Source organism: Protopterus annectens, chromosome 4.part1 (genome assembly GCF_019279795.1).
Source record: "Protopterus annectens isolate FY-2018-M chromosome 4.part1, PAN1.0, whole genome shotgun sequence".
Taxonomy (NCBI): Eukaryota; Metazoa; Chordata; order Ceratodontiformes; family Protopteridae; genus Protopterus; species Protopterus annectens.
Window position 1 is genome coordinate 279,451,526 of NC_056734.1, and position 22,142 is coordinate 279,473,667.

Consider the following 22,142-nt stretch of genomic DNA (forward strand, 5'->3'; position numbering starts at 1 on the left):
TTTACAGATTTCTCTGCTTTGGCTGAACCTTCTTACTTGGGAGACTATACCCAAATGGACTAGTCACTTGTATACTCTCCATCATCATGTAATGAAGAAGTCAACCTTATCTTAAGTGACTTGTTCAGTACAGGACAAATTATGTCAAACAATCCAAACAAGCACTCAAGGAATCATAAATAGTCCATGAGTCACTAAGAGTTTTCATTTAAAAGAAATATTTAAAATGTGCAGAGGTGAATGCCCTCAGTATATCATCTCTTTATGGTAAATGTGTGAGGCAATAACTGTAGATTGAGAAATAAGCAATCTGAAATACTATCAATCCAGGTCAATTAGTAAATTATATATATATTTTAAACTGTATAGTGCATCAATAAAAGGGCAGATGTCATAGAAGTCTCTGAATACTGACAAGAACATAATGTTGCTCCTAAAATACTGAAGTATTCAAAGTAAATTCTGATTCTCCTACACTCCATGAATGATCTTCAACCCATTTTACCATTTTAAATGTGGTAGGTGTGTTACATCCATATTAGTCAATGTGAGCATATCACCCAGAGCCAATGTAGAATGTTCACAGGAAGATGGTGGGGTGGCCAAACTTCTTTGTTCAGGAAAGTGTCAAAGATGGGTTCCTTGCAGGTGACTAAAGAAAAACTGCTGAAATACAATTTGCTAGTTCCTTTTCCATGAATTATTCAGTCAACAAAAGCTAACTGAATGGGGTGCAATAAACACTGATATGTATGAAAAATCCTAAGACCCAAACTAATTGTAATGTACTCCAAAGTCATAGTACCTTTGAGTAGGCTATAGCTGCATGTAGGAGGCACTTTCTCTACAAGAATTATTTGCTGCAAAGAAGACTTGCTAACATGTTCCTTAATCCATTGTACTTTATTATAGGTTTATAGGTAAGTACTAGACTAGCTGCCCTTGTGGGTCATTTTAAGCCTAGCCAATTTCCTTTTTTGTGCTCAAAATAACCAATGCCATTTTGTTATAGATTGGCCTTACCCATCCCATAGATTGATAATTGTATATGTATTACCCCTAATGAGAATAACTGAGATCAAACCATAGTTTATTTGAGGGGACCCATGCACAATATAAAGCATTAGAAGCTACCTCTGCCCACTAATAGTACAGGGGCCAGTCCTGGGGTAAAGGTTCTGTTTACCATCAATAGATCTAAGTTGCTGTTGAATATGGAGAGGGGTGAACATTGTTTTGTGTGGATGGGGAGTCTGATAAACAGCAGCAGTATCCTCTGTGAGATATACCTGTACGTCCCAACCATTCTGTTGATGTTGCAGAAGAAGTTTAGAACTCTAGACTGAGTATTTCTGATTCCATTTGACTTGCTGATGTGCAGTAAATCCATCATTAATGGGCCAAGGGGGGCCTTGTATGTGAGATACAGGTCACCTCTTAGCAGTCTGTAGGATACTGAGTGACAGGGCTTTGAGTTGGTCCATGTAGGACATGTTGTTTAGGCCTTGTATCTTTTTTTAGTAAGGTATCTCTCTGGGTGTTCCAGTTGTTGCATGTGTATGAACTGATACATGCCAAAAGAGGTCATTATTATTTAATGATGATTGAATTATTTTATTCATTTGTACATCTTGCACAGGACTTGTCACTTTACATGACAGCCAACTTAGTGATAATACATATTAGGCTGATAGTGCATCTATTCACATTAACCACTGTCTGTGGAAGAAGGCAGAATTCCTCTTACCCCAAGCAAGGAGAAATCAAGATTCCCTGCATGGATGTGTGTGAGTGGAAGGGACATGCCTGTCAAACATATATCTTTTTGATTAATGTGCAAATTGCATTTCAAAAACTTTATTTTTCATTAAACCAGAATTTGGACAAATTGTTGGGAATGGTTGGTCACCGGGAATCCATTTCAACCAGCAAGTGGTAAACTGTAGCTTAACATACACAGTTTTGATAAGTCTTGTTAGGATAGTCTGCATTACAGGTTCCTAATCTTTGACTTCTAGCCAGTATTTCCACTCTGGAGTACATCTATCCATAAATGCCTTAAATAATGACCACAAGATTGCAATCTGATATTTATCTGTTGGACGGGTTGGGCTTCCATGCTCCCTGCTTCATACTGCAAATGATATTCAAGTTATTATTCCTTAGAGAAAAGGCAAATTGCTGGTGTTTCACAAAAATCATGGATTTGTCTTGCTTCACTGAGTTTAGGTCAAAAAATAGTATTTTTTAAGCCACATGCTCAAATCTGTATGAGTCGAATACTTGTATCTTGAGAAAAAAAAACAACTAATTCTTCATGACACGGTTTCAATAAGGCCTACATGGTCTGATAAAATTGTGTATGCATTACAATAGTGCACCATTTTGTATTCAGTAAGTGGCTCTACACACCATGTAGGGCTGCGCAAATATGGTAAACATTGTGGCATGCTAATTACAGCATAAGTAACTGAAATGTGTGCTAATTAACTAATCCAAGATGGAGGGGCTATTCAACAAGCTATAAAGCAGTTGTGTATCCTTAGTGCAGGTTTTGCCTGTGAATTCCAAAACCTCTTGGATTACAGTGACAGAAACTAGTCTACATGGAAAGAATGTTAGAGGCAGCTGTTGCTGTTATACATGTGTATGCGCAACAGGCCCAATTCTACACTGTTGCTAATAGACCATGGCCAAGAAGGAAAAGGGTGTTTAGACCTTGTTTAACTTTTCATGGTCTGCATGAGGTGGAAATTGTAGAGCACTACAGGGTGGATAGAGACATACTCCAGGAACTCTGTAACCTCTGTCATCCTCAAATGAGAATAATTGCAAAGTTATGAGAACCAGTGCCTGTGGAGATTAAGGTGTGTGTAGGACTTAGAATATTAGCTACAGGAACCCTCAAGAGATCAACAGAGGACATGCTAGCGGTATCATGGGCATCAGCATCCAGGATCCTACATCAATCCCTGAATGCTATGATACAACATGCCAGTGAGAACATACATTTTCCCCATACATCTGACAACTATGTAGGAATTCTACCCTGTAACTCACGACCCTGAAGTCTTGGATACCATAGATTACATGCATATTGAAATAAAAGCACTACACATGGAGCAGGGAAGGTTTAACATAAACAGAAAGGGGTTTCACTCAATTAACTGCCATGTTATGTATAATGCTAAGGGGATCATCCTGAATGTGTGTGCTGGCAGCCCAGGCAGTTACTACAATTCACATATCTGGCACAAGCCTCAACTATATCACAAGTTTTATAGGAGGAATATCCCACAGGGTCATTTACTGGGGGATGCAGGTTATGCACTGGAATCATGACTGATGACACCCATCAGAAATGAGCACATGCCAGCTGAAGAACACTAATATAAGGTACATGATCAAACAGGAAATATCATAGATCATATGCTTGGGCTACTGAAGTCATGGTTTTGTGCCTAGATACATCCAGGGGAGCCCTTCGGTACAATCCCCGTACATCTGCTGAAATTTTCATTCCTTGTGCCATGCTTCACAATAGTATTCCAAGAAAATAGCTTTAGCAGGAACACCAAGGGGAAAGGCCCCACATCCCACCACCACTGGCAAGGTCACCACAGCCATATGCAGGTGAGGAGTCAGAGGGGGAAACACCAGCCACTTTGGGTGTAGACAGATGTAGGCATGCACAATATGCCCTTGCACTGGCCAAGAGGCAACAGATAGCACACACGCTCACCACCTAAGGGGCTAAAACCTTCATCCTATGCCGATACACACAGTAACATTGATGCCAGGCAATGCTCACAACCTTTACTTACCCATGTAATGACTTTGTACTTCTAGCATCAGGCAGAGTCAGACCCAAATTAAAACTCTTGCAACTGGTGGAGTTCCAAGGTTAAGTGTTGAACCTGGAATAGGAAAATTAATGTCTAAGAACACAAAGAATGGCATATCCATGCATACTGTTACTTGCTATTGTAAGTATGTATAAGCTGGGTGATTTTTACAGCAATGACTTCAATATGTGACAACACTGACTTATGTCAATATATATGCTCTCTATCAAGTAATAGGCCTCACGCATCAAACATTCACACATTCATACCTCTCAAATGTACAGAGTTTCACAGACTGTCCAGAGTTTGGCCTCATAGTTTTATACTGGCAAATAAATAAAGATTGAAGTTAGAAAATAATGACAGACATTTCAGTTTCAGACTTCATATCCCTCAGAAAAATACATGGTAATGCAAAACATGTTATTCTATCAACTTTTAAAGTTTGTAAGCCCAAAATATTTCAAAATTGTTCCTATTTTTGGGCCTTTGCTTCATTTTTATTTATGACCTGTTCCAGCTTTTTTGGTCTAAGAGGTTGAGAGGGATGTACAAATCACAAAAACCTGTAAGAAAGCTGTACAATTTTCAAAAGCATCACAAACACATATATACTAAACATTCAGTCAGCTATACACCCTGGGAATCAGAAAAAAGACTTATGTATCCCTGAATCCAAAAGAGAGAAAATCAAGGGATATGGCACAGTTATCATCATTTGCATGGGGTGTTGTTGAGGGTGGGGTCAGGAGGCTAAGATTGACACAAAAGGTAGTTAGTGCATTGGAAATAAGGAAGACAGACAGGCAGACATTTGGATAAAGTATCAAATGGTCACTGAGAAAGAATGAGATGCAAGCCTCATGACTGACCCATGTTACTGTTATATGTGTGTGTCTGTATTGGCCCTCAAGGTGAAACATACGTGCGAGCATCTGCAAGAACACAGACAAGTTATGTGCTAGCTCTACATCCTGGTATGTTGGACAGGGGTGAGCCATGCACAGTAGAGGTGACAGTTCTTTGTTGTCATCCCCGACCACTAGAACTGGCTCTACCAGGAGTTGCACTGGCATGTCCATGCCCACGGTGAGATGCACTGCTGCGACTTGAATGTGACTGATTTCTGCTGGACCGGCTCTCCTCACGAGTATGCCCAGGACAAGGACCATGACCACATGGCTGACCACATCTGGACAATGCAGATAGCGTGATTAGGCACAGTCACATTAACATCAGTTAATGATGCTGAACTATGTCTATGTGGATGCTGTCCCCCTCCCAGCAAATGTTCCATTACAGACACCACCCATTCATGCAATCCATTGAATCAGCAATATGGTGAAGGCAGTCATGCATGTCAGCCTGTGCCAAGCATTTCTCGGAGGCCCTATTGAAACATGTCTGTACCTCCATGATGGCCATAAACATACATCGAGTGGCACATAAAGAAACACAGGATCAGGTGGAGGGTGGACAGCAGGCCTCATCTGAGCACCCCTAACAACCCTCCTGTGTGGGACCTCACTCACACTTTGGCTACAGACAGAAGCTGCAGTAACTACACTACCCTAATAAACTGTCTCACCCTCCACCTTTTCAATATCTGAGGGATCACTGGAATAAGTACACATAGACCTACTGGCTGTGTCTGATGAAAATACAGGGGATGGCTGAATGTCAACCTCGGTGTCAGATTCAACCTCTGCACCCCATGACTATGCCTGTGTTTGGCCACCATCATCATAAGAGTCTGGCAATAGTCTGACATCAGGTGGTAAGAGTCCAAAACTTCCACTGTCAGGATCACCTGTGACAATAAGCAACAAACACAGGAAAGAAATTAATACCTACACTACAATTTAATATATTCTAACAAACTAACACTAGTGCAACTACCACAGATGGTACAGCAATACATACACCCATGACACCCACCTCACACATATGGATACATGTATATTTCTGTCAAATGCTCATCAGTACTCAAAAATGTTTGCTTTCCCATGTGCAGATGACTCCACACTTCCTAGAAGGATGGTTCTGGAAGAAGATAAGCAAAAGGTAAGGGCACCATCATCACAATTTCAATAACAAAGGGGACCACTTTTTCACCTTTATATGTCCATTAACAATACTTTTAACTGAAATCTGGCTGACATGTCCACCCAAAGCCCATGTGTAATGAACTAGAATATGTTGTTAACTGTATCAATTTATCAACAGACCCCCCCCAAAAAAATTAATAAATAAAACAACTGAACTATTACTTTCAATATTTTACTATACAATAAATTGTTAACAATTGACATATGCAAGCTTGCCTAGAAGCTCCTCCTGAGACATACTTGCCCTTGCTGAACTATCAACACCAACATCAGTCACATGCTGTTGTGCACTTTCCACTGAGCTCTCTGGATCTCTAGCAGTGGACAGGAAGTCTTCATTTGGTGTCAGTGGTGGGTATGTAGCAACCCTCCCATAGCCAGCTGCTCTAGGCCACTGCAACTGCTCTCCTTCAGACTGATGAAATTATATCACTGGCCCTGTGATGCACCTGATCATTAGTCCTGCTGTAAATCTGCATTCTGTCAGACATATCCCTGCCTCCTCTCTCATGGAGAAAGGTACCATGTTGGCTAAATTCTTGGAAGATTACATCATTTTTGGACTCACTGAAAGGGTTTCTGCAGGGATTGGGACACTTGGGTACCATAATCCTAGGTGACAAAACAAAAAAGGATACTACACATAAATATCCCATAAATAAAAGTCTGGCTTATATATATATATATATATATATATATATATACTTATTTTTTTTTCATATTTACCCACTGGAGAAACACAAAACTTCAGGTATTATAATATAAAAGGCTATGTGGTTGTAACATAATACAGTCACACACAACCCAAGGTTTGATAAAAAAACAAGCAATAAAAAGATCAAACCTCTTTAAAAAATGTTTTTGGTTGTGACAACACATACATGGAACTTGGTTCTCCACCCCCAAAACAACAGGCAAATGACAGTTTACAACAAGCAAGGAATGACACATCGGTCAATTGTTCTAAGTGCTTTCAAAAAATTCTCTCAAAATATGTACACATTTAAAACAGAAACATCATTTTTATATGATTGCCAGTCACCTCTACCTGTGCCCAGCACTCCCCTAGATGTGTCTATGGGCCATCCTAGAAGGCTAATACCACTGTGTCATTGACAATGTAGGACATTTACATTTCACTGAAATAACATAGAAGAGTATCAGATAAACAGTTGTAACAATAACACTTGTGATCAAAGTTAATACGACTGTGTATCTGAGAAAGTAAAATGCTCTGAATAAAATGCATTTGCCATTAGTAAACTTTTAAGAAGTGCATACAGATAAAAGTTGAACTTGCTAGTGCATATATACAAAACATATTTTCCTAGTAAAGTGAGCAAATCTAGTATGTAATTGAAAAATTCAATCATACCTTATCAAGATTAGAAGTCTTCTGTGCAGATAAATCCAAATTAATAGTAATCTTCTTTTGTGTTGTCCATATACACAACTCTCTTCACCTTCAGGTTCCCTAGCTACACGGTTACCTTTTTTAAAGTGTAGATTCAGGCCTGTGACCATGGTGAAGATGCAAATGAGTTGTGAACTCATTAGAATTGCTGAATCCCAAACTTTTGGGTCTGTGTAGCAGGTGTAAACATAGTGCAGGCACTTCCTCAGTGTTTGTTGTTAATAGATTGCAATGGTGATTGATTACTAGTAGGGAGAAGGAAACACAACAGCAATTCAGACTCCCTTATCTGCATTTGGTGTGTCACCCAGGTTACACTTATGTGTAGAAGTAAGTGTATCAAGGTTTTAAATGGAAGTGAGCAGCATACATTTCTCAGTTTCTGTTCAGTAACAGCCAAACACCCCTGCTTTTGTTGAAAACTGTATATTATTGTCATTTAATATTCTCATACATTTTACGGGCAATGATACAATATGCCCTAATGACTGCATGTCTGAGATTACAGCTTAGATAAGAAAAGATTGAGCACAATATGAAGAGAAGAAAGAGCTGCATTGCTGCAGACAATACTCATAAATGGTTGTGTGATCACTCATTGTACTAAATATGTAATTAATGTGTACAGACAACTGAGAGTGTGCAAGTGTTATATATCTTGATAAAACTGTGGATGAAATGGGACTTGCATGTATGCACAATAATTTGCATTCCTGCTATAAAGCTGTTTCTGTGGCAAAGAATGATAAGACACCTTTGATATGTTTTGTAGGTTCATTGTTCTGAGAGTTCAAATCCACAATTGTGTAAAAATCTGTAATGTGTGCTAAAATTTATTTTGTAATGTTTATGTTTTTTTTAATATTAATTTTTTTTGGCTTAGAGCAAACACGATGAAACCAATAACTCAAATAAATTTCATGTAACATACTTCTAAGATAAAGACTGCATAGTACACCTGGTAAACATGATGAACTATACAGTATATATTATCTTTAGACCATGGTTCCAGTCCTGCATTTACCATTTAAGGATGAAACCTAATAAACACTTCTTAGAAGGATAATACAAGGTGAGCTTTTCCTGTCACATTTGTGCGTTGCTTGCCTTCATGCAAACATTGTCTAATATCTCACACAAAAAGCAGACAGTCTTAATTTCAAAAATGATACATTGCTACCTATGTTTGCTGATCATTGCACAATCCCACTAAGCAGCATTGTGCGATGGTCAGGAACACCTACATGTCCCAAACACCTGCAGACTGAAAGCAGACAGTAAGACAGTTTCAAAAGGGATACATTGATATTCTCTTCCTAACTGAAACCTGGCTCAAACCTCACATCAAAAGTGAAGAAATACTTCCACCTGAATACATCCTTCGCATAGACAGATTGTCCAAAAAGGAGGTGGTGTAGCATCAATATTTAAACACCACCTCAATATTCAACTCGTAAACTCATCTGTCCCTCACCACAACAATGAAGAAATCCATTATGCCAATCTCAAACTAAACCCAAACAAAACAATGAATATCATAGGATGGTATTTCCCACCAGGGCAAAATATTACACCCCTAGAAAATCTCCTGAGCTGGGCTACTCTATCTCTACCCCAGGAAACCATCATTCTTGGTGACTTTAACATCAACTGGCTATCCTGTAATAACAATCTCCCAACCTTTCACCTTACTCTCCATGGGTTCATTCAACTCATTCAATTCCCCACCCAAATCAACAAAAACCATAAGAGGTAAGCAGGCTGCTTACCTGACAATCTTAGTGACCACTCCCCCACTTTCCTAATTTGGCAACACACAAACAGTCTGAAGCCCATTATCCACAGGCAAATACAGAACAAGTCCAACTTCAACCCCAACTCCTTCATCTCCTCCCTGCAAAAAATTAACTGGTCACCACTTAAATACCTCAACCTAGATGAGGCTGTCCACTTCTTCAACAGCACCTTCCTCTCCATCCTAAACACCCATGCTCCTGTAAGACATGCCAAAGTCAGATCTAGGCATGCCCCATGGTTACAAAAGACCATCAGAACCCTAATGAAATCCAGAGATAAGGCCTGGGAGTACTGGAGACTAACAAAAAATAACTCAGATAGGCAATCATTCCTTGAACTGCGCAATAAAGCCAAAAAGCATATAAAATTAGTCAAATCCCTCTACTATAAATCCACCCTAAACTCTACCAACCACAACCCTAAGCAATTCTGGTCCACTATTAACACTATCCTCCACCCAGGGAAGGTTGATACCCCCAGCCGTCCATTCTCCCCTCCTCCAGCAGTATTGCTGAATCCTTCAACAAACACTTCACTGAAACTATAACATCTCTAAACAAACAACACTTCCATACAACAGCCCTCCCAACTCCTAACCCTAAACCCCCCACTCCTCTTTTCTTCTTCACCTCAGTACCTACCTCCAACATAAAAAGACTATTGTCAAAACGTAGACCCACCAAACTCGCAGCTGACAACCTCCCCTCAGAATACTTAAAAATTGCAGCTGATACACTAGCCTACCCAATTTCAATTCTAATCAATCGTTCCATAACAGAAGGCTATGTTCCCTTGATATGGAAAATATCCCACATCATTCCCCTCCACAAAGGCACCCCCCCTCCACCGACCTCTCCAATTACTGCCCCTTTGCTATCTTCCCCCTCTCTCCAAGATACTTGAAAAATGTATCAACACCCAGGTCTCCAACTACCTCTTAGCTAATAATCTCCTCTCCAAAAGCCAACATGGCTTCAGGCCATATCACAGCACTACCTCTGCTCTGCTCTCCTTCACCAATGCCATATTTCATCAGAAAAACAATGGCCTCTTCTCTGCTGCCATATTTCTAGATCTCTTAAAGGCCTTTGACATGGTATCTCATGAGCTACTACTCTCTACTCTCCCCAACTATCCTTACAATCAGCCTGAAACTGGTTCCACAGCTATTTACACAGACTCTAGCAATCAGTAGTCTGGGATGATAACATATCACTTCACCTCCTAGTTACTCTTGGAGTTCCCCAAGGGTCTATCCTTGGCCCTCTGCTATTCTCACTTTTCACTAACAACCTACAAACTGCAACCACACAAGCATCTTTTATACAGCACACAGATGACTCTACTCTCATCTGCTCTGCCCCCACTCTACCAGAACTACAACAAATCACACAGGAATCATTCTCTTCTGTAGAAAGCTGGCTATCCAATGCTTGGCTCCTACTCAACCCAAGTAAGACAAAACTTCTCCTGTTCCAACATTCCAAAGCCACCCAAAACACCCCCCACTTCAACATTCTTGCCTAAGACAATACCATCATCTGTCCATCAGAACACAAAAAATTACTCGGTGTGGAAATAGACAACAAACTCAAATTTGACACCCACATATCTCTCACAATAAAAAAGTTCACAAGAAACTTGGTGCACTATATCGAAGCCGCCAATTCCTAACCAAGGCGGCTAGAATCTCCATAGCCAATTCCCAGCTAATCTCCACCCTACTGCATGCATCCCTCATACTTACCAACCTTAAACCGACAGACCTACACAAGCTGGATGCTTGTTACAACAAAATTGCTAAATTTTCCACTGGAACCTCCTACCGCAGCCATCACTGTATCTCCCTTAAAGACGTAAACTGGCTAGAACTCCCACAACTCCTTCACTTTAATCAATTCACCCTCGCTCATAAACTTATTAACCACCCCCTTAACATCCCTTCCCTTCAAACCCTTCTCCAACCCTATCACCCCACTAGGCCCCTGAGATCAAGCAACAGAAATCAACTCATTGTTTTCAAACCCAAAAACTCAGCAGAAGCCATATTTTCATGTACCATATCTAAACTTTGGAACAATCTTCCACCCTCTATAGCTACTCTACCTTCCAGCAGCCTTTTCAAGACTGCGCTCAAATTCCACTTAAATTTGCACTGGCTTTGTCCTTGTTCTAATCCAGACTAACACCCCCACCCTTACCCCCCACCACCTAGACTCTTAACCCAGCTATACTACTGCCACTACTAACTGCAGTCAGAAATAGTTAGCTGTCTTTACATACTTTAACATCTTGTCTGACAACTTTGTTACTAATATTATTAATGACAAGACACGATCTTAACTTGCAACATTTGCTGTATTTACTGTTGATAATCACTATCTTGTTGTATTAAAGCCAACAACCTGTAATGTTGTTTACTATTGCTGCAACTTTGTATCTCTATTTATCATGTACATGATGTGGAGCTTTTCTCCCCGGGCATCCACTGAAAATGGACCTGCGGCCAGTCGGGATTTCGCGGTAAGCAAATGTAAATAAATAAATAAATAAATTGTATCATGTGTGGTTTGCCATTGCACAAACATACTAATCAGCATTGTAAGGTGGTCAGCACACATACAGAGTAATGAATGTGAAAACATACAGCTGCTAACTAGTTTTCCTTGTGGCAACAGGTTAAGGGTTATAGTAGAAGTGAGCCTGGGTTCTAATGGAACTTAGACTTTAATTGCTTATGTTCCACTTTACTTTATATAAAAATTAACAGTAGAAAAATACTTACACATAGGAATAACTATCTATAGCATGTGCATTGAGCATACACAGGATAGCATAGATATATTACATGTGTAACTGTGGGTATCAGTAAAATTATGGTTCTACAATTACACATTCATTTACTGAACATTCATGCTGCATACACATATATGGTTATGCACTCAAATCTTTAATGTATATCTATATCTAATGAGCAGGTCTAAGAAACACTCTGCATAGTAATGGCTGTAAAAAAAATACACTTATAGCCCAAACTTCTCTGTGGCAACAAGTGTAAGTTAATGCTTACAATACAGGTGAACCAGAATTTTAATGTAGTACACTCCCAATTTTAATAATGCTTGTTTCAATTTTATAAAATATAAAACAATGTAAACATAATTATAAATAACAACAAGTATGTATAGCACTGGAACACATATGAATTAATGCGTGACTGAGAGTATACTGACAATTATGTTTCTGTAATTATAATTATCTTTTCTGGCCTTGGGTGGACTTCAGACTTCAATGATATGGATATACAGATGTATGTATAAACCAGGACCTTGTCAGGTCACACACATACATGGTTAACTCCTCAGTCTGTCATGTACATTTATATACAATTAATAAGCAGGACTGGCAAACACTTCTTCTGTTGTAAGGATAAAAAAAAAATCACTTATGTGAAAGAATATGTTTTGTCTGTTTTGCATAGGTTTGAATCCCACATTGTACAAATTAATTTAATTAGTTTGTAAAGCCACACCAAAAATGTATCAGGTCATAAATGTATGCCCTAATCTGCAAAGTTAAATCAACTAACAGTTATAGCAGCAACCAGCCCATAAACTAATGCTGTCGAATTAACCTTCCCATATCAAAAGCTGCCATTTGGCACTGCTGCTCTGTGCTTAACTTCACATAAACTCAGTTGGCAAGGTTGCTCAGGTTTGCACATTAGTATTAAATGCAATAACCGACCTGAGTGGACATGTTTGGAGCTAGAAGAGAAGGTAATTTAGGGCTCAAAGGTGGGGCATGGAGGAGTCCAGAATCTTTACTGGACCCCTTGTAAAGCATCAAAGATGAAGGCTGCTGCAGGGAAGGATGCCAGGTCTTAGTGTAATTCTGAGGCTTGGAATAGTCTGGCCCAATGCTGTTTCCAGTGCAACTGACATTCTGCATACTGGACAGCAATGCAGATACCACTATAATGACCTCAAAAGGTGGAAGCAGGAAAGCTCAATCAATGGCTGGATAAGTTTAGGACTGGTGGCATCCCACAGTTATGCAAGTATACAGATACAGATAATTTAAACTAGATAGAAAGCTGGATATAGGCAAGACTGGCATGCAGAATGCTCTTCTCTTTTTCTCTTAATTTTATTTGACAGCTGACTAGGAGATTGCAGCAAACAGGGAAGCCCATGCTGATCATTTAGAAAGACTTAGGGAAGCAAAGCATATATATGCAGCACAACATACAGTAAGTATTATTTTATCTTAAGGATTGCTCTTTTATACAGTAGTAGCAAGTTAAGCATGCATGTCTTAACTGTAAAATAAAGCACACGTGCCTAGTCTGTAGCTCAAGCCAACTGTAGGAGTCAATTGTGCATTCAGATGTTGTGGGTTCTAATCCCACAGGTAACAAATATATTGTTAAATTATTTAAAAAGATAATATAATAATTTCAAAAAAAAATTGGTATACATGCCATGTTGCTTAATTGATCTGTATTATTTTATCAAGCATATGTGCAATATCTGCATATTGTAAGGATTACTTGGAGCAATAATCAATTATAGTTTGTAGTGGTTAAAAAGTATGCTTAATGTAAAAGTAGAAATAAATTATTTATATTGTACTCATTTATTGTATTTCACATACAATGGTACTAATTATCTTATTTTTATTTTGTCTCTTATCCCAACTCTTAACTCCCTTTTTTATTTTTACATCTGTGGTCACAATGTTTTGATGTCATCAGTTTCTGACAACTCACAAAATGATTTACAGCACAGGGAGGTAGGCCAACCAGTGTGGCTCTGCCTGTCCCCACTCCAATAGCTGCTGCACAGAAGCCTAGTACATCTGGCAACCAACCTGGCAGTATTGCTTCAGACCCTGTACTACCTGGACCTTCCACATCGGGTAGCATTACTCTGGCAGCTGGTGCACTGGTACCATCCATGGGTCTATGCCAGAACAATGAAAAATCAAACTATTGAACGCTTACATGAGCGAATAATCCGGAACTTGAAATTGCTATTGTGGGGGGCTGTGCCCCCCACACCCACCGCTAAATATATATTCCTACTCTGAGCTCTCACTACAGTGAGGAAAGGGCAAATATTCTGATCTTCACTGTACTGTGATCCCAAAAAATCAATATCGAAGTCCTGATTTTTCGCTCATGTGAGCGCTCTACATTTTGTGTTTTCGTTGCTCTAAAGTAGACCCCCATCCGAGAGTATTGGCAGAGGTGATGATTTTGCCACCAGCTAGGAGATGCCAGGCATGGTGTATGAGGTCATGGAAAGCACCACTGGATGCTCTCTGGAATGGTGTGAAAACAAAAATGTCAAGCATTCCAACAGCAAGCTGAGTAAGGGGACTTTTATGACAGTTCTTGGGTGAGGACATAGGTTCATAGGTTCATAGGTTGGTACTGGGCTATCTGCCCGAAGGCATATATTAGCCCAGCCACGTTGTGTGGTATTCACAGCCCCTTTAGTACTTCCCTAGAACCTTGTACTAGCAGCTAGTACCCTTGGCCCCTATCTAATAGTACTGTTGGTGTGATCCCTGGTGTGAACTTTCTGTTCCCCTCCACTCATCAAGGTCCTCTTGAAGAGTGATAGTGAGGGGCTCTATCTTATGTAGATTGGGACCCTCTTCCATAGTAAGGGAAGTCTCTGTGAAGGTATTCTATCCCTCCAGCATGTTCTATTCATTGTTGTGTTGAGGTTTATATCCCTAGAGCGTGTAGCTCGAGTAGATTTGGTTTTGCTAAGATGGAGCATGTTCAACAATTCTGGGTTGGACATGACTCTGTACATTAGACAGAGATCGCCTCTGAGAAAGTGGTATGCAACACAGAACAGTCTTAGCTTTTTCTATTGTGCTGCATAGGGAAACTGTTTGAGGACAGCAATCCTCTTGGTTAGATACCTCTGTGGTCTCTCCAGCTGCTGGAGATGTCTAGCCAGGTACATTCCAATTGGTGCATTGTACTCAATAATGGGACTGATGAGGGAAGAGTAGAGGGGCACCATTACATCCTTAGATCTTGATGCAAACCCTTTCATGATCAGATGGGTCACACAGAAGGATTTTCTAACCACTTTGGCAACATGATTATAAAAGGAAAGCTGACTATCTACTTGGGTACCTAGATCCCTTATTTCTTTGATACTCACTGTCCCCATGTTTGAATGGCATGGGCATCCAGCATCTCCTCCCTATCTCCAGTCATGATTTCCTCCAACCTGTCACCCCCCTCATCATCCCTGTCTCTTGTCTTGTTTGTCTGTATCTGCTTCCTCACCTACCCTACTTACCTGACCCAGAGATACTCACGTCCCTTACTCAACATTCTTCTCTTACTAAAATAAAAAATCATAAATGGGCACCTGTCCTCCCCCCAAAAATATTGTTCTGTACATAGCCCTCTCCTTCGTGCATGTGTGTTCTTGACACACTTAATTTGGTCCAATTGGCTATACAACATGATTGCATTGTTGTCACCCATCTTTGTTGTAGTCTTCTTCTTCTTTTGGATGCTCCCATTAGGGGTTGCCACAGCAGATCAACTGTTTCCATTTCTTCCGGTCTTCTGCATCTTGCTCTGTCACACCAACCACCTGCATGTCCTCTCTCACCACATCCATAAACCTTATCTTAGGCCTTCCTCTTTTCCTGTTACCTGGCAGTTTCATCCTTAGCATCTTTTTCCCAATATACTCTGTATCCCTCCTCAGCACATGTCCAAACTAATATAATCTTGCATCTCTGGCTTTGTCTCCAAACCTTCCAACCTGGGCTGACCCTCTAATATACTTATTCCTAATCCTGTCCATCCTCATCACACCCAGTGCAAATGTTAACATCTTTAACTCTGCCACATCCAGCTGTGACTCCTGCCTTTTTGTCAATGCCACTGTCTCTAACCCATACAACATAGCTGGCCTCACTACCCTCTTGTAGACCTTCCCTTTCACTCTTACTGGTACTCGGCTGTCACAAATCACTCCTGACACTCTTCTCCACCCAATCCATCTTGCCTGTACTCTCTTCTTTACCTCTCTTCCACACTCACCATTACTCTGAACTGTTGATCCCAAGTATTTAAACTCATCCACCTTCGCCACCTCTACTCCCTGTATCCTCACCATTCCTCTATCCACCCTCTCATTCACACACACATATTATGTCTTAGTCCTGCTGACCTTCGTTCCTCTTTTCTCTTGAGCATATCTCCACCTCTCCAGGTTCTTCTCCTCCTGTTCCCTACTCTCACTACAGATTACAATGTCATCTGCAAACATCATAGACCCATCTTTGTTGTGGTGACAGTCTAAATTCAACCAATATTCTATACATATTCACTTTACACTGTTGAAGAAGTGGACAGCTAATGCTCTTTCATGTAGGAAAGCAAACCAATTGAAATCTCATAATTCTGTCAATGAAGAACAGGCCCCATTGTTCATCACTTAACTATGCACAAATGGAGAAAGCAGTTAAAATGCTTTTTTAAGGTTAGACAATTTATGACACATTTCTGATATGAACAATTTACTAACACCATAGCATCTGTTAGCTGTGTCTACCATTGCCAGTATGGATAAGTACTTCTCAAGTTCAAGTAGGAGTCCTTAAATGTGTATATCACATGCGCAAACACTTTGCTATAGATTGCCCAAACCAGTTGCTCGGCAGTGCGCTATGGAAAGTGCTTATTAGCATGTATTGCTTAAGTTTACTGCTTGGATAGTATTAAACCTATTAAAATCCATGTAAAAACACAACCAAACGGAAGGCACTTTTTAATGACTGGATACATATTTACACAATAGTCATGTGTTACCTACACACATGCACTTGAAACTTGGCATTTCAGTACTTGTTTACAAATATCAACTACACTACAGAAATAAATATCAAAAATGCTTTGTTACATACTGTGTACATCTTTATACTGACAATACACATTCATATTGTCTAATACTTGTACTAATGTGGACAGCAATTATTCACAAATATGATCACTCAAATATTATGATAAAAGATGTGTGCGTCTGTGTGTGACATGTTAAGTGCGTAACATACACAACATACTGGTAAATATGTCTCATTTATGCTACATGCATTCCTGACAGCTGTTTGGATATAGTTTGTAAAGCTGTCTCTTAAAATATACCAGCACATTAGAAACACAACAGGAAATACTACATCCATACTTTGCACACTGGTCTCATAACAGGATATGCCAACCAGATCATATAATGATGATGGCATCATGTATACAGACAACTCTGACAAGGCAACAACATACGTTAGTGGTGTTGCAATCATCACATACTGTGTTTTGCAGATGGGAAAATATAATTACATGTGTGATACATTAGCACAGCAGCCACATTATGTGTATGTTTCTATGTATGTGTAAGTGTGTGTGTATATTCAGAGGAACATCAGTCTGTGTACCACTACCATCAATGCAGTACCATGCAAAACTTTAACATCTTAACAGTCATACATGGCTACTCATCCATTTCATACAGGTCTCCTAGCATCTAATGATCATGTCATCCACTATAAATTGTCCAACAGCATTGCAAAAGTAGGACTTGTGCCATGGTGTGTGAATTAAATACAGAACTCGCCATTTGATGTAATTAGGTAGGGGTTCTAATCTCACCAAGATCAACTGGTATGTGATTCTAATCAAAAGAGCATGGCTGTGTTTCATACAGTCTCATGAAATACACATATTTTGACAGATGTACATGCCTGCACATCCACTGCATTCAGTTGTACATGCTTACACATCTATTTCCTTCAGGCCTCCTACCATCTTCTAGCAAATATTCATTGACAATGTCATACACTATAAATTGTCCAGCAGCATTATAAAAGTCAGACTTGTTCTGTGGCACTTGTATTAAATACTAAGTTCTCTAGCTGGTGTACTTAGGCAAGTTTTCTAATCTCACTGTAGTTGACTGGTCTGTGTGCGTGTGTCTGTATTCACTTGGTTGACATTTAAGAGACCATTTTACACCAGCATGTGAGACATTGGTACTACAATCTTCTTCACACCAGACACTGCTGCTGTCATCAGTCATAAACTATTGTCAGAGATTATAAAAGACATACTTGTTATTGTGGTGCTTGTGTTAAATACTATGCTCTGTAAGTGCTAAAGTAGGGGTTCTGTTTTCATGGCAGTCAATTTGTGTGTGTGTTTGTTCATTTGATTGACATTCTTGCATCCATTTTACACCAGCATGTGGAACACTGCTACTACCATCCTCTTCTCACCAGACACTGCTGATTGTATTGGTTATAAAATGTTTGACACTATAAAAGGCAAACTTGTGCTGTGGCACTTGCCTTAAGTACAGTGCTCTGTAAATAGTTAGATTTGTGTTTTATTGTTACTCTGGTCAATTGGGATGTGTGTGTTTGTTCACTTGGTTGACATTTGAGAGACTATTTTACACCAGCATGTGGGACATTGCTACTATCATCCTCTCCTCACCAGACACTGTTGATGTCTTCAGTTATAAAGTGTTATCAGACGTTATAAAACCCATATTTGTGCTCTGGCACTTGCATTAAGTACAGTGATTTGTAAATAAGCATCCGTTCCATTCTCACTGCAGTCAGCTATGTGTGCATTCAACAATCAGTATGATGACAATTGTAGAACAATATGTGAGTCAACAGCTATGTCAGATGCTCCTCCGAATGTCATGTTGTAACATACACTGATTATGTCATCCTGTATAACAAGCATTCTGGCAGTACGCAAGACAAACCTATGCTGTGGCAGTAACATTAGCTACTATGTTCACAAGCTACTTTACCTACTCATGTAGGGGTTCTAATCTGTCATCAGGCAACTTGCATGTCTATACATACAGCTATTACTTTTCAGACAATGCTACACAGGGATGTGATTCCAAATCCTTATCCTACACTCCTCCCAAAATGTTCTCCTCAGCATACAATGATGCTATCATACTCCATAATGTGCAACATGACAATGTTACAGTCAGACATGTGCTGTGTTGCTACTGTGACATTGCATGGCATTTATCTTTTATGCGTACACAGGTGTAATGTTTAAATGAGGCCTAGTCTACTGCTTTCTGTGTGGTTGGTGGTAGATTATGGCCATTGCATGATCTTTGGAATCACTCTTCATTTCACTACCATTTGGGGAACCTTTCATGTAGCCCAATAGATCCACCATCCTCCTTTTTCCACTGGCCACATGACATCCTTCCTGGAGAGGAGTTGAGGATGTCCTCATTTCAAATACGCATACACACATCATAAAACAGAGTCCTTCCATTAGCCATTGCAAGTCATCTCCAGACCACTGCATGTGTGATTACTAATTTTGTCATGGTATGTTGCACGTGTCCCATATGGACAGTGGCAGGATGTAATGGAATCAAACAAGTATATACATACACACAATAGTCTTACTATTGTTCATAATATAGATATAGAGATTTTTATTTACAAGGTATAATAATGGCTAGGATTTCATGTGATGTTGGCCATTAGCCTAATAATGTGCCATGACCCTATGAACAGTTGACATGTCAATGTTGCCATCACTGACATGTGCTGTATTGAGATGTGGATGTACAGTATGGATACAAGATGATATTACAATCTGTGACGTGAGCTACTTTACTGATGGCCATTGCTGCCATTGAATTGCATGCTCCTTCTATAACAGCTGTAGTAATATGCCTCCTGAGAACTGTTGACATGGTATGATACACTTTTATGTATATTGCTGGTGTCTTAAGACATGTTGTAGTGGAGAAGATCAACCATCTACACAGTTCCCATTCTGACATCACAGTGACACTTGCAGTATGGCACAGGTGTGCATGTGTCTACATACCATCATTAAATGTTCTGTGACAGACATCAGTATAAATTCATGTTGATTACATGGTCACATAAGTCTTGTCTCATACACGCTATGCTGTATCACATGTTGTGATAAAATTGCAACATTGTGGAATTCGTTGTATGTGCAGCTGTGTTGCTATACCCAAGGATTATTGAGGTGGTCAGCAGCACCATTGTCTGACTCTTAGCATTTGTGTCAGGAAATGTTATGTATGAGCCACAAACAATTAATCTCTAATGTGTTCTGATATGACATCAGGCTGCCCAAACACAGCTTGTTCATGAAACACTTATAGATATATGTTGTGCAATTGATGTAAGTATGTGACATTGGTACAGTTGTACAACTGTATGCGTAGTACCAGTTTGCAGAATGTGATGAATAAGCAAGGTTGTATTTGGAGGTCTTTTCACAAACCATTTATTCCACTAAATGTGAAATGTTAAGGGAAATACACAGCTAAGCACATATCTGTATGTGGATGCCACCAAACATACTCAGCTGGAGGAAGTAGACAATCTGCTAGCTGACAATTTGTCTCATACGCCACCCCGCCCCCCCCCCCCCATTGCCACTGGCCATCAGCCATAGTATACATGCAAACATTACTCAGTTATTATTCTAAAGAGGCAGCTCATCTGTGTACTCTGTATGGCTAATAACACAGAATCAATGGGCCCTGACAATATCATGGGTTGCCTGTTTTATTAATTTCTCTAAGTCTTTTTCATTATTAAAACCATGGCAAGAATGAACCCCATTCCTAAGTCAAGGTATGATTAAAGTTCACAAATTTAATATTGTTTCAATCATTGATATTGGCCAGAAGTACTCTTTGCAGCACCTGCAATGTGCCCAGCAATGACTACTTCTGCAATTCATATTAAGACTTGTTACTCCTACTACTACTGGAAATGTTTGGGTATCCGTCTCCCACATTGCTCTCATTTCTGCATGCACATCTTGCTATTTTATGACTTTGTATCTCTCTGTGCATAAGACACTGTAGTCACTGGGTGTAGCAATTTCAATGATCGATGCTACTTTTGATTTATTTTCATGGACTATTATATCTGGTTTTGTCGCATCTATTTTTTGAACTGTTGGTAATGGATGATCCCATGTGATATAAACTTCATCATTTTCTGTAATGCTTTGTGACTCGTATTCCCAGTGTTTTTTAACTACATTCATATTATAATATTTGCACAATCCCCAGTGCAACAGTCTTGCCACATCATTATGCTTTGCAGTCTATAGTCCATCTGCCAATAGTATATGACAACCAGCAACAAGATGCATGACTGCTTCCATTTCTCTCTTATAAAACATACATTTGTCTGTTTCTCCCACATGTTCAATGGACTTTGCAAACCAATGTGTATGTAGTCCACTATTTTGGGCTGCTCATATTAACCTTTTGTCTTTTGGTTTAAATTCACCTCTGCTTAACCATTCCTGTGTTTGATCCTGATGAACACGAGATTGTTCCAAGAGATTCCTATACTTGCAACTATCATTATGCATTTTCCACATTTCTTGCCTTTTCATCTGATCCTTCACCTTATATTCTTTCTTTTTTTTTTTTTTTTTTTTTTGGCACATTCAGTTGTTGCCTGATTTTTATCTACTTCTAGTTTCATTTCCATTCCCGCTTGATGCCGATATGCTCCTGCTAAACTAAGCAGGGAGGTCAGCTTAGACTTGTTCTCCTCATGTTTCAAAACTTTCACTATGTTTGGGACTTGTGAGGTCGGCAGATATGTATGCAGTCCCATGACTGCAGATCTATATATGTAATCAGTTTTAAGGAGGCCTATACCTCCTTCAGAATGGAGAATATATAGTCTTTATATGCACTGATTTTTATAAATCATTTAATGAGAATGAAGCATCCTTCCTGTTTTCCAGTCCAACCTATCCAACACCTTTTGGGGTCAGTCATTCCAAAACCATAAGTTAAGACAGGAAGAGCAAACTGGTTTATAATTTGGACTTTGTTCCTAGATGTCTAACACTATTTTCAATATTAATTTTAGTTTTCT